The sequence below is a fragment of the Hibiscus syriacus genome, unplaced genomic scaffold (genome assembly GCF_006381635.1).
Source record: "Hibiscus syriacus cultivar Baekdansim isolate YM2019G1 unplaced genomic scaffold, ASM638163v2 tig00111678_pilon, whole genome shotgun sequence".
Taxonomy (NCBI): domain Eukaryota; kingdom Viridiplantae; phylum Streptophyta; class Magnoliopsida; order Malvales; family Malvaceae; genus Hibiscus; species Hibiscus syriacus.
The window spans coordinates 564,019-575,230 of NW_024063153.1; positions in this window are offsets into that span (position 1 = coordinate 564,019).

An 11,212-nucleotide genomic window follows, 5' to 3' on the forward strand; every position below is an offset into this window, starting at 1 on the left:
AATATATTTAACTTATATATTTTATTTCAAATTTATGATTTATGAAAATATATTAATATAAATAAGATATTATTTATTTAGAAATATCAGAAAATGACTTAGGTGCTTTAAGACAGTTTTTTTTAATAAAAAATTAAATAAATATTAAAGCATTTATTAAAATAGATATAATTTATAAAAATAATATCTTATTTAAAAATATAAGAAAAAGACATTCAGTTGCTTTAAGACTGCCATTCTTAATATTTAAAACATAATTAAAATAATTTTTAAAATAATTATCAAATTTATAAATAGGATTATAAATAATATTACTTTTTGTATATATATTTATATGAATAAATAATAATATTCAAATATTAAGAACATATAAATATAAATAATAACTAAAATCAATATATGTACATAAAATAATAATGATATTTAATATTAAATAAAAGCTTTAAATGACTAAATTATAAAATTCTTAAAATTAGATTCCTAATTTACCAATTATTTAATATTCTAATAACTAAACATGTAATTTATTAGTATTATTAATTTAGTGATTAAAATAAAATTTGAACATCAAATTAAAATAAATTAAAACATGCTGTTCAGGATTAAAATATTAATTTTTAATATTATGAGGGCTAAATCGGTTATTTGCTTAAAATATATATATTATGCTAATGACTAAATTATGAATTAAATAAAATTAAGAGGCCAAATTAAAATGATTGTAAATTTGATTCCAGTGACTATAATATAAAATTACAAAACTATTGGACTGCGGATGGGGTTTAACTTTTAATAAATTAAATAGACCCCTCCCCAAAACGGCGTCGTTCGGGGAGGGGTATTTAAGCCCCAAACTAGACGACCTTAAGGCCAAAAATTCATTCTCCTCTCTCTCATCTCTTGTTTCTGAAAGAGTTTTAAACTCTCTCGCCTCTCTCTAGCTTCCCTCACCGGAGGAAAGTCGGTCACCGGCCGGCAACCGTCTGCCGCCGCCAGCCTCATCGTCGGCCACCGTCGCTAGTGGCCGGAGAATACCAAAATTTCCTAAACACTAGATCCGAGTACCCTAAACTCGATTCCAACATTATTTCATCCTAAAAAACCATGGATTTTCTAAATCTAAGGAAATACCTTCGGTAGTTTTTCGGTGACGTTTGGGGTTCTCCGGCGAGGTAAGCTCATCTTCTTCTTCTCTCTTTTTCTTTTATCTGTTTATGGATTCGGTGGTTGCTGTGTTGCTTGTGGCTCGTTTCTCTCTCTATTTTTTTCTGTGCTCTGTTCTTACTCTCTCCCCTTCTTTTGTTTGCAGGTGGCTTTATAAGCCTCGCCGGTATCTTCTTCGGACTGGGTAAAAGATTGAAGCTTGGTGAGTCACCGAACTTTCGGTGGTGACTCACGTTGAGGGCGACGTGTGCGGCTATGGCTGGGCCTTATGGATCCTTCGGTTGGCGTCGTGGTAGCGTGGTAGCAGAGGTTGACGAACGGCGGTTGCGTCGTCCCTAGGGTATCATCACCCTAGGGTTTGTTCTGGATGCATGTGGGCCGTTGGATCTCTTAGATCCAACGACTGTGATGAGGCAGCTAGGGTATTGAGATGGAAACCCTAATCTGGTTTTAGGGTTTAACTGGGCCATTTGGATCTGGGCCACCATGTTTGGGTCACTGTTGGGCCTGATGTATCCGGTTGGGCTTGTAATGTATTTGGGCCTGTAATATGTAATATATTATTAATAATAATAAAAATAATAAAATAATTATTATAATAATATAATAATAATAATATAAAATAAAATAATATTCAAATGAAAAAAAGTATCTTCAATCCGTATATAAGTAACAACGCTCTCCATAATATAATGACGCCAAATCTTGAGAGCGAAACCACGTCAGCCATTTCTAAATCATGGGTAGGGTAATTCTTTTATGGTTTTAACTGTCTCGATGCATACGCTACCACCTTCCCTTCTTGCATTAATACACAACCCAAACCATTATGAGATGCGTCACTGATACTACAAAATTCTTGCCAGATTCTGGTTGAACCATTACAAGAGCTTCTGTCAAAATTTTCTTTAAAGCTTCAAAGCTATCTTGACATTCAGGAGTCCAAGCAAATGGTACGTTCTTTCTCATCAACTTTGTTAAGCGCAACACTATCATCGAAAAATTCTTACGAATCTTTGATAATAACCGGCAAGTCCAAGGAAACTCCGAACTTCAGATACATTCTTTGGAACTTCCCAGTCTATTATAGCTTTTATCTTTTGAGGGTCCACCCGAATCCCCTCAACAGAGATCACATACCCAAGAAAATTACTTCCTTTAGCCAGAATTCACATTTGGATAGTTTGGCATAAAGCTTCTTATCTTGAAGAATTTGCAAACTATTGCAAATGTGCGCTATGCTCTTCAATGGACTTCGAGTAAACCAGTATGTCATCAATAAAGACAACAACAAACTGGTCCAAATAGGGCTGAAAAATCCTGTTCATGAGATCCATGAATGCAGCAGGTGCATTCGTTACTCCGAATGGCATTACGATGAATTGATAATGACCATATCTGTTCTAAAAGCCATCTTCGGAATATCTTTCTCCTGAATCTTCAATTGGTGATAACCCGAACGTAGATCGATCTTCGAAATATCGAAGCTCCTTTTAATTGATCAAACAAATCATCAATGCGCAAGAGGGGATACTTATTTTTAATTGTCACCTTATTAAGCTGTCGATCAATGCATAAATGCATTGACCTATCTTCTTCTTAACAATAACACCGGAGCTCCCCAAGGCGACACTTGGTCGAATAAATTCCTTCTCTAACAGCTCTTGCAATTGATTCTTTAACTCTTGCAATTCTTCGGAGCCATCCGATAAGGTCATTACAATTGGAGCAGTTCCTGGCATTACTTTAATTGGAATTTCTACCTCTCTATCTGGAGGTAATCCTGGCAACTCAGTAGGAAAAACATCATGGAATTTGAACTATTGGAATCTACTCTAGCCCTTTCTCTTTAGCTCTTGAATCTATCTCATTTGTAGAAATCCTTGACATCTTTGTAGCAACAATTCTTAGCTGAAATAACTAATATTACATTTGCTAAAGGATTAAACCTTTCACTACTAACCACTTTGTTCCTCCTAGACTCTTCAGGGTTACTTTTTTCGATCTGCAATTAACATCTCCATAGTAACGGAACAACCAATCCATTCCCAGAATTACTTCAAATTCATCAAAAGGTAGTTCCATCAGATTAAGGGAATTCAATTCCCTGAATCCTTATGGGACATCCCTTACAGACTTGTTCACATGAGCACTATGGCCTAAAGGATTAGTTACTATTATTTCATTACTCGTAGCTTCTAAGGGAATCCTCAATTCCTTTACTAACTTACTTGTAATGTAAGAATAATTAGAACCTGGATCAATCAGTACCAATACTAATTTATCATACAGCTGAAAAGTACGCTATAATATCTGGATCATATGGTTCACTTGTCTTTAAATTGTACACCGTGCAATTGACTGAACTTCAGGTTGAGCAGAGGATTCAGACTAGTTCTTCCTCTACTCTTCCTCATCCTCTCTGTGAGCAGAGCCAAACCTCTCAGATGAAGCAGGCTCACCAAACCAATAACGGGCAATCCGAATAAAATGTCCAGCATCTCCACAATGAAAACAAGCTCCAGAAACCATCCGACATGACCCAAACTGATTCTTCCCACAATGCTGACACTGTCTCAATTGACTCTGAGTGGATCTCCCAGCACCAGATCCCATGATTGCGTGTCTAGCCTCACTTGACTGCTCCTATAGCTGAGGATGCAACTGATTCAGATCTAGCTTTGATTGAAATCCTGAGTCTCTTTTTGGTGGTGCTGAGTGGAAGAAGACACGTCTTTGATGTCTGAACTCTGAAATCCCCGAATCTCTCATTCTGAGCCCTCTCAAGAGCTTTTGCACGATTGATCACCTCCTGGAACGAGGACAAATTCAATACTATCAGTATCTCTTTCAATCTAGGGCGTAAGCCCTCCACAAACCATTCACAAGCATCTTTTCAGTAGGCACAAGCTCGGCTGCGAACCGACTCATCTGCTTCAAGTTCATAAACTCCTGCTTCATCTGGCGAATAAATTGATCTCTAATATACTTGTTTTTAAATTCCTCCAAGACAATGACCAAGTCAATTGGTCACTAGACATCCTCATGGTGACGTTCGTCCACCATATCCTCACCTAACCCTCAATAACGAGATATTCCATCTAACTTCTCTACTTCAGAGCAGTGGAGACCATCCAACATGATTTTCAAATCATTTAACCAAAAATCCCACCGCAACTAGACCTTCCTCGGCTTCTCCTTAAATTCGGGAGCTCCTAAACCTCTAAACTCTTTTGCTACATTCTTCTTTGAGTTGGTGGAGCAGGAGGTTGAAGACGCGACAAAAATAACGTCTAATGTTCTAAAGAACGTGTCTTGGTCTTGTATAGACACTCCCTGAGATGCATGTCCTTCACCTTGCCTGGCCAGGACAGGTGAATTACTGCTTTCAGCAGGCCTATCTTCTCCCGCTTCACTTCAGGAGCTACTATGTCTGGACATCTAAAAATAAACACATTGTTCTATTAGCAAAATAGCATACTCATACTATATCAAATCAGAAGCTCTCACTATTTGTTAGCATGTATCCCATTTAAAGACTCTATAGACTCTGGTTTATACCTAGAATCGCTAAACCATAGCTCTGATACCATTAAATGTAACACCCCCAACCCGTACCCAAATACGAGTCCGAGATGTCACATTACCTTTTTAAAACACCTTTATTACAAAATAACGACATTTGGGCTTATATTAAGAAAATACGATAATATACATATATTAATATACAGTTACAAAAATACTCAGAGCATACACAACTTAACCCTCTAGATACATTCCAACATCCATTTACATAGCAAAATGACCTACTGATTAAGTTGCTTTTGATCTGATAGTGCATGAGTAATGCTGTCAGCTGCTTATCCTGTCTCTTATACTTCTCGGATCCTACGCGTGAAACACACACACGCTAAGTCATCAACTTAGTGAGGCAATGTAATAATAATAATAATAATAGCAAGGAACTGTAATGAAAATGTCATAATGATATGAAATGAAATGAAATCGTGTACATAATCAATGTAGTATATCACCATGATCCTTTTCCGTAAGCATATTACATTAATATTCATGAATTTGTATTAATAAGTTATTGGCCCATGCTACCATACTAAGAACCTAAGGTATGTGAGTATTGTGAGGTTGTGCACTATGCTGTCGCCACAGCTCATATAAATTGCACCGAAGTACCGCGTAGAGTTTTGCACTAAAGTCCCGCGTAGAAATTGTCCCAAAGGACCGCGTAGAATTTGTCCCGAATGACCACATAAACTCCTTAAGAATCATATACATATACCAAGGATCAATTATGTGTCTCAAAAGACCTCAAATGTTCCAAGAATATATATATATCTCGAAGGACACGTAGACCCTCTACCCTTGGCATGCCAACTATACCTACAGTTCTCATCTACAGAACATGAGCTTTTACAATTCACATAATTTATCGCATAGACATATCATTTCCATACCTTTATCACATAACATTTCATTTCCATACCTTTACACATAATTCATATAATTGTATTCATGTCAAGTATCATAATATGAAATGTGATCATGTATCAAATATTAAATCTAGACTTATCACAAGTCTAGAACTAATATAATACTATTCATGATATGCATATGCACTCACCTATATTTCCTTGCTTTTTCCTCGATCGACCTTACTTGTCGATTGTTCAGAACTCGTTTAGGCTCGATATCTACATAGTAATTCATTGATACTTATCAGTATACTAATTAGATATTCTAAACTATCCTTTCTTAGGCTAAAAGAAAAGCCATTTCATCTCTAAATAAGGGTATGCATCGATGCACTCTACAGTGTATCGATGCACTCCTTAATGTATGCATCGATGCACTACCTGTGCATCGATACACAAATGTCATTCGATGTTTGTATTTAAGGGGGTGCATCGATGCACTACCTGTGCATCGATACACGGATAGCATTCGATGTTTTCTTTTAAATTAATGCATCGATGCACTTCATGTGCATCGATACACCTAGCACTAATTTTCAGGATTTATCATTGATGCATCGGTGCACAATGAATGTGCATCGATGCACATTGCTAAGAAATGCCATTATAGCACAAAATTCTCTTCTTAGTCTACTTAACACTTATATTTCCCTTCTTTTTATATCTAACTTGTATACTATTACTTAAACTCATTGTTATCCATTCCATAGTTCTAAAACTTATAAATCCAATTCTCCATATAGAATTTAAGAATCTAACCCAAATTCGAACATGTTCTAATTGAATTCTAACACCTCCTACTTCTTAGTTAGCTTTATGACAGTCAAAACTCACTTCTAAATCTTATTATGAGCTCTAATCCAATGTTTCACTTTTCTACCTCATTTCTTTGATTCTTCATATTCTCCTCATCTTATGGTTTTAAGATAATCTAAGCTTTCCTTAAGCTTAGTTATCAACTAAGGATCAATAAACAACCTTAAATTCATCAAGAATTTGATCACAAGAGCTTGGCTTCACGGCAGAGAAGAAGAAGAAAGAAGAAAGAAATATCCAGAACCTTGTTTCTCTCATTAGCTTTCCATGTGGATTTAAATATCATCAACTATCATTTAATTATTTTCCTTGTCAAAGACTCATTTACCCCTTTAGTTCCCCTTGCTTTGCTAATTGATCCTACACCAAATATTTCAATCAATTCCTTCAACTTTCAATTTATCTACTATGATCATTAACTTTTAAAATTTCTCAATTTAATCACTAACCCGGTATGGGGGATGTTACAGAGTGTATCGATGCACTCATTTAAAATAAATGAACATCGAACGCCATTAGTGCATCGATGCATAAGGAGTGCATCGATGCATCTTCTTAAAATACAAACATCGAATAGGATTTATGCACTAATGCATGGGTAGTGCATCGATGCACCCGTCAAGGGATGCATCGATACATGGTGTAGTACATCGATGCATACCTTCAGTAAGAGATGAAAATAACTTTCTTTTAGCCTAAGGATTAATAGTTTGGAATATCAATTCGTATGCTGATAAATATCAATATATTTCTATGTAAATTTAGAGCTTTATCTTATTCCAGAACATTCGAAGGATTAGAATCAAATCAAAGCAGGGCTAAGGTGAGCGCATTTTATAGTTAAAGTGTATAGAGACAAGACTTGCGATAAGTCTATCTTTTATAGTTGAATTAATGATTCTATACCCATGTATAGTATATACTATTATAATAGTGATTGCATGCATAATTCATATATTCATATGACATTGAATGAACGATATTATTGCCAGAGAATATAATCCAGGTATGTGAATAATGGAAAAGATTATGGGTTTATATGAAAAGTGATGAAAGAGATATGAAATAAGAAATGTATTCATATTAAAGCCCATGTTATATGATACGAGCTATAGGTATAGTTGGCATGCCAAGAGTCGAGGGTATATTAGTCCTTCGGGATGTATCTAGTGGTCCTTCGGGATGTATCCAATGGTCCTTCGGAACATAGTGGTCCTTCGGGACAAATACTGAACAAATGTTCAGTGCCCCATGAGGGAATTTATTGAGCGTGGTGACAACATTAGTGCACAACCTCAATGTACTCAAATACCTCTGTTCTCAATAATGTACATGGGTAATTGAAAGATAAATTAAGGTGAAAGTGATACAAGAAGATAAGTTTCATATGTACAAGACATAATTATATCGGTTATAGTGAAATGTATACATGCATATTGAAATGTCATGATCAAATGGTAAGAATGCATATTCATGAATCTATAGCTACATTTATTTATTGCCTCACTAAGTCTATGACTTAGCGTGTAAGTGATTTACACGTAGGTACCAGGAAACAAGAAGAGCAGTACTAAGTGGCAAGAATAACATTACTACTAAAAGATCAGATCAGAAGTATTGGCAAAGTAGGTATTTTTGGTTGTGTATAGAGTGTTGGCATGTAATAAGTTGTTAATTACGAATGCTCTGATCGATTTTGTATTCGTGATCTCTTTTATGTAAATTAACATATTTCATTTTAATGAAAGTTTAAAATTTTCCTGTTTTTCTTTATGTCACAAAGTTTGAAAAGTCAATGTGACTCCTCGAACTCATATTCGGGTCAGATACGGGTTAGGGGTGTTATATTTAATGGTATCAGAGCTACGATTTAGTCGATTATCGGCATAAACCGAAGTTTAGAGGGTCTTATAATGTATACATGCCAACAAATTAGTGAAAACTTCTGATCTAATAGAATAGTAAGTATGTTGTTTTGCTAATAGAATGATATTATTGTGTCTTAATAGATGTCCGGACATGGTAGTTCTAGAAATGAAGCGGAAAAAGATAGACCCGCTGAAAGTAGCAATTCACCTGCCCTGGCCAGGCAGAGTGAAGAATAGACACCCTCTGGAGTGCCTGTGAATGATCAAGATGTATTATTTAGAACGTTAGACGCAGTATTGACGCGTTTCCAACCTCCTACTACTTCAACTCCAAAAATAAATGTTACGAAAGAGTTGAAGGGTTTAAGAGCTCCAGAGTATAGAGGGGAAGTTGAGGAAGGTCCTATTACTGCGGACATTTGGCTTAATGACGTGAAAGTCATGCTTGAGGGACTTCATTGTTCCGATCTGAGAAGCTAGATGGAGTAATTTCCTTGTTAAGAGGGCAAGCAAGGATTTGGTGAACCAATGTTACATTGAGGATGTCTAGTAATCAAGTAACTTGTTCATTGTTTTTAGAAGAATTCAAGCATAAGTACATCGGAGATCAATTTGTTCGACAGATGAAACAAGATTTCATGAATTTGAAGCAATGGAATTACACTGTATATGAGTACGAGTGTGAATTCAATAAGTTGAACCGTTTTGCTGCCGAGCTTGTTCCTACAGAGAATGCTTGTGAATGGTTCGTAGAGGGGTTACGTCCTCGGTTGAAGAAAATAATGATTATATTGAATCTATCTCGTTTCAAGAGGTATTCAATCGTGCCAAAGCTTTGAAAAGAGCTCAGATAGTCAAAAGAACGGGTGCTTCTTCAATTTCTGCACCATCAAAAAGGGGCAAAGATGATGGTTCTCGACCCCAAGGGAGATCAGAGTCAGTGGCATCCTCCGCTAGAGGATCGAATCCGATGAGAGGTAGACAAACTCAGTCAGTGGGATTTGGAGTTGGGAGAGCTAATCAGAGTCAAGTCAGACAATGCCCACATTATGGAAAGAATCATTCAAGGATAGGTAGGATAATTTCTGGAGCTTGTTTTAGATGTGGGGGACCGAACATTTTGTTCGGGATTGTCCCAGGGTAGCCGATGATTCTACACAACTGGAGAGGTCTATTTCTGCAGGCCAAAGGGGAAGAGATAGAGGTAGAGGAAAAAATCGGTCAGAGTCCTCTGCTCAACAAGAGATACACTCCACGGCTCGAGTGTATAATCTCAAGACCAATGAGGATCGGGATGACCCAGAGATTGTAATATGTACCTTTCTATTGTTTGATAAACATGTTATGGTATTGATTGATACGGGGTCTATAAATTCATACATTACTAGTAAGTTAGTGAGAGAATTGAACATTCCGTTAGAAACTACTAGCAATGAGGTGATAGTGACGAATCCATTAGGGCACAGTGCTCGTGTAAATATGGTGAGTCGAGAATGTCCCATACGGATTTAGGGAATTGAATTTCCTGCTAATCTGATGGAATTACCTTTTGACGAATTCGATGTGATACTGGGAATGGACTGGTTATATCGTTACTATGCTAATGTTGATTGTAGAATGAAAAGAGTAACGCTGAGAAGTCCAGAAGGGGTAGATGTGGTGGTATTTAGTGAAGGATGGAATCTATTGGTAAATGTAATTTCAGTAATGTCAGTGAAGAAGTTAATGTTGCAGGGATGTTAAGGGTTCACTGCTAATGTATTAGATGTTAGAACCTAGGAGAGAGGGATTGACGAAATTCCTATAGTCAGAGAGTTTTCTGACGTTTTTTCTGCAGAGTTACTAGGTTTGCCTCCAGATAGAGAAGTGGAATTCCATATTGAAATAATGTATGGAACTTCACCTATTGCAATGGCACCATACAGAATGGCTCCAAAAGAATTGCAAGAATTAAAGATTTAATTACAAGAATTGCTAGATAAGGGTTTTATTAGACCCTGTGTATCGCCTTGGGGGAGCTCCAGTTTTATTTGTTAAGAAGAAAGATAGTCCAATGTGTCTCTGCATTGACTACAAGCAACTCAATAAAGTGACTATTATCAAGAATAAATATCCACTTCCTCGAATCGACGACTTATTTGATCAATTAAAGGGAGTTTCAGTATTCTCAAAAATTGATTTACGTTCGGGTTATCACCAATTGAATATTCAAAAGAAGATGTTCCAAAGACGTCGTTTAGAACGAGGTATGGTAATTATGAGTTTATCGTGATGCCGTTTGGAGTTACGAATGCACCAGCTGCTTCATGGATTTAATGAACAGAATATTCCAACCCTATTTAGATCAGTCATGGTGGTTTTCATTGATGATATTTTAATATTCAAAGTCAGAGGAAGAGCATAGTTTGCATTTGAAAATTATCTTGCAGATTTTACGAGATGAGAATCTTTATGCTAAACTTTCTAAATGTGAATTCTGGTTGAGTGAAGTGACATTCCTTGGACATATAATTTCTACAGAAGGAGTTCGAGTAGATCCTCAAAATATTAAAGCTATTCTGGAGTGGGAAGTTCCAAAGAATATATCAGAAGTTAGAAGTTTTCTGGGATTAGCTGGTTATATCAAGGTTCGTTAAAAACTTTTCCAATAGCATTACCCCTAACTAAGCTGTTGAGAAAGGAGATAAAATTTTCGTGGACCCACGAATGTCAAGAGAGTTTTGAAAGGTTAAAGAAGATTTTGACAGAAGCTCCAGTGTTGATTCAACCCGAGTCTGGCAAAACCTTTGTAGTGTACAGTGATGCGTCTTATAACAGTTTGGGATGTGTGTTAATGCAAGAAGGCAAAGTAGTGGCCTATGCTTCGAGGCAACT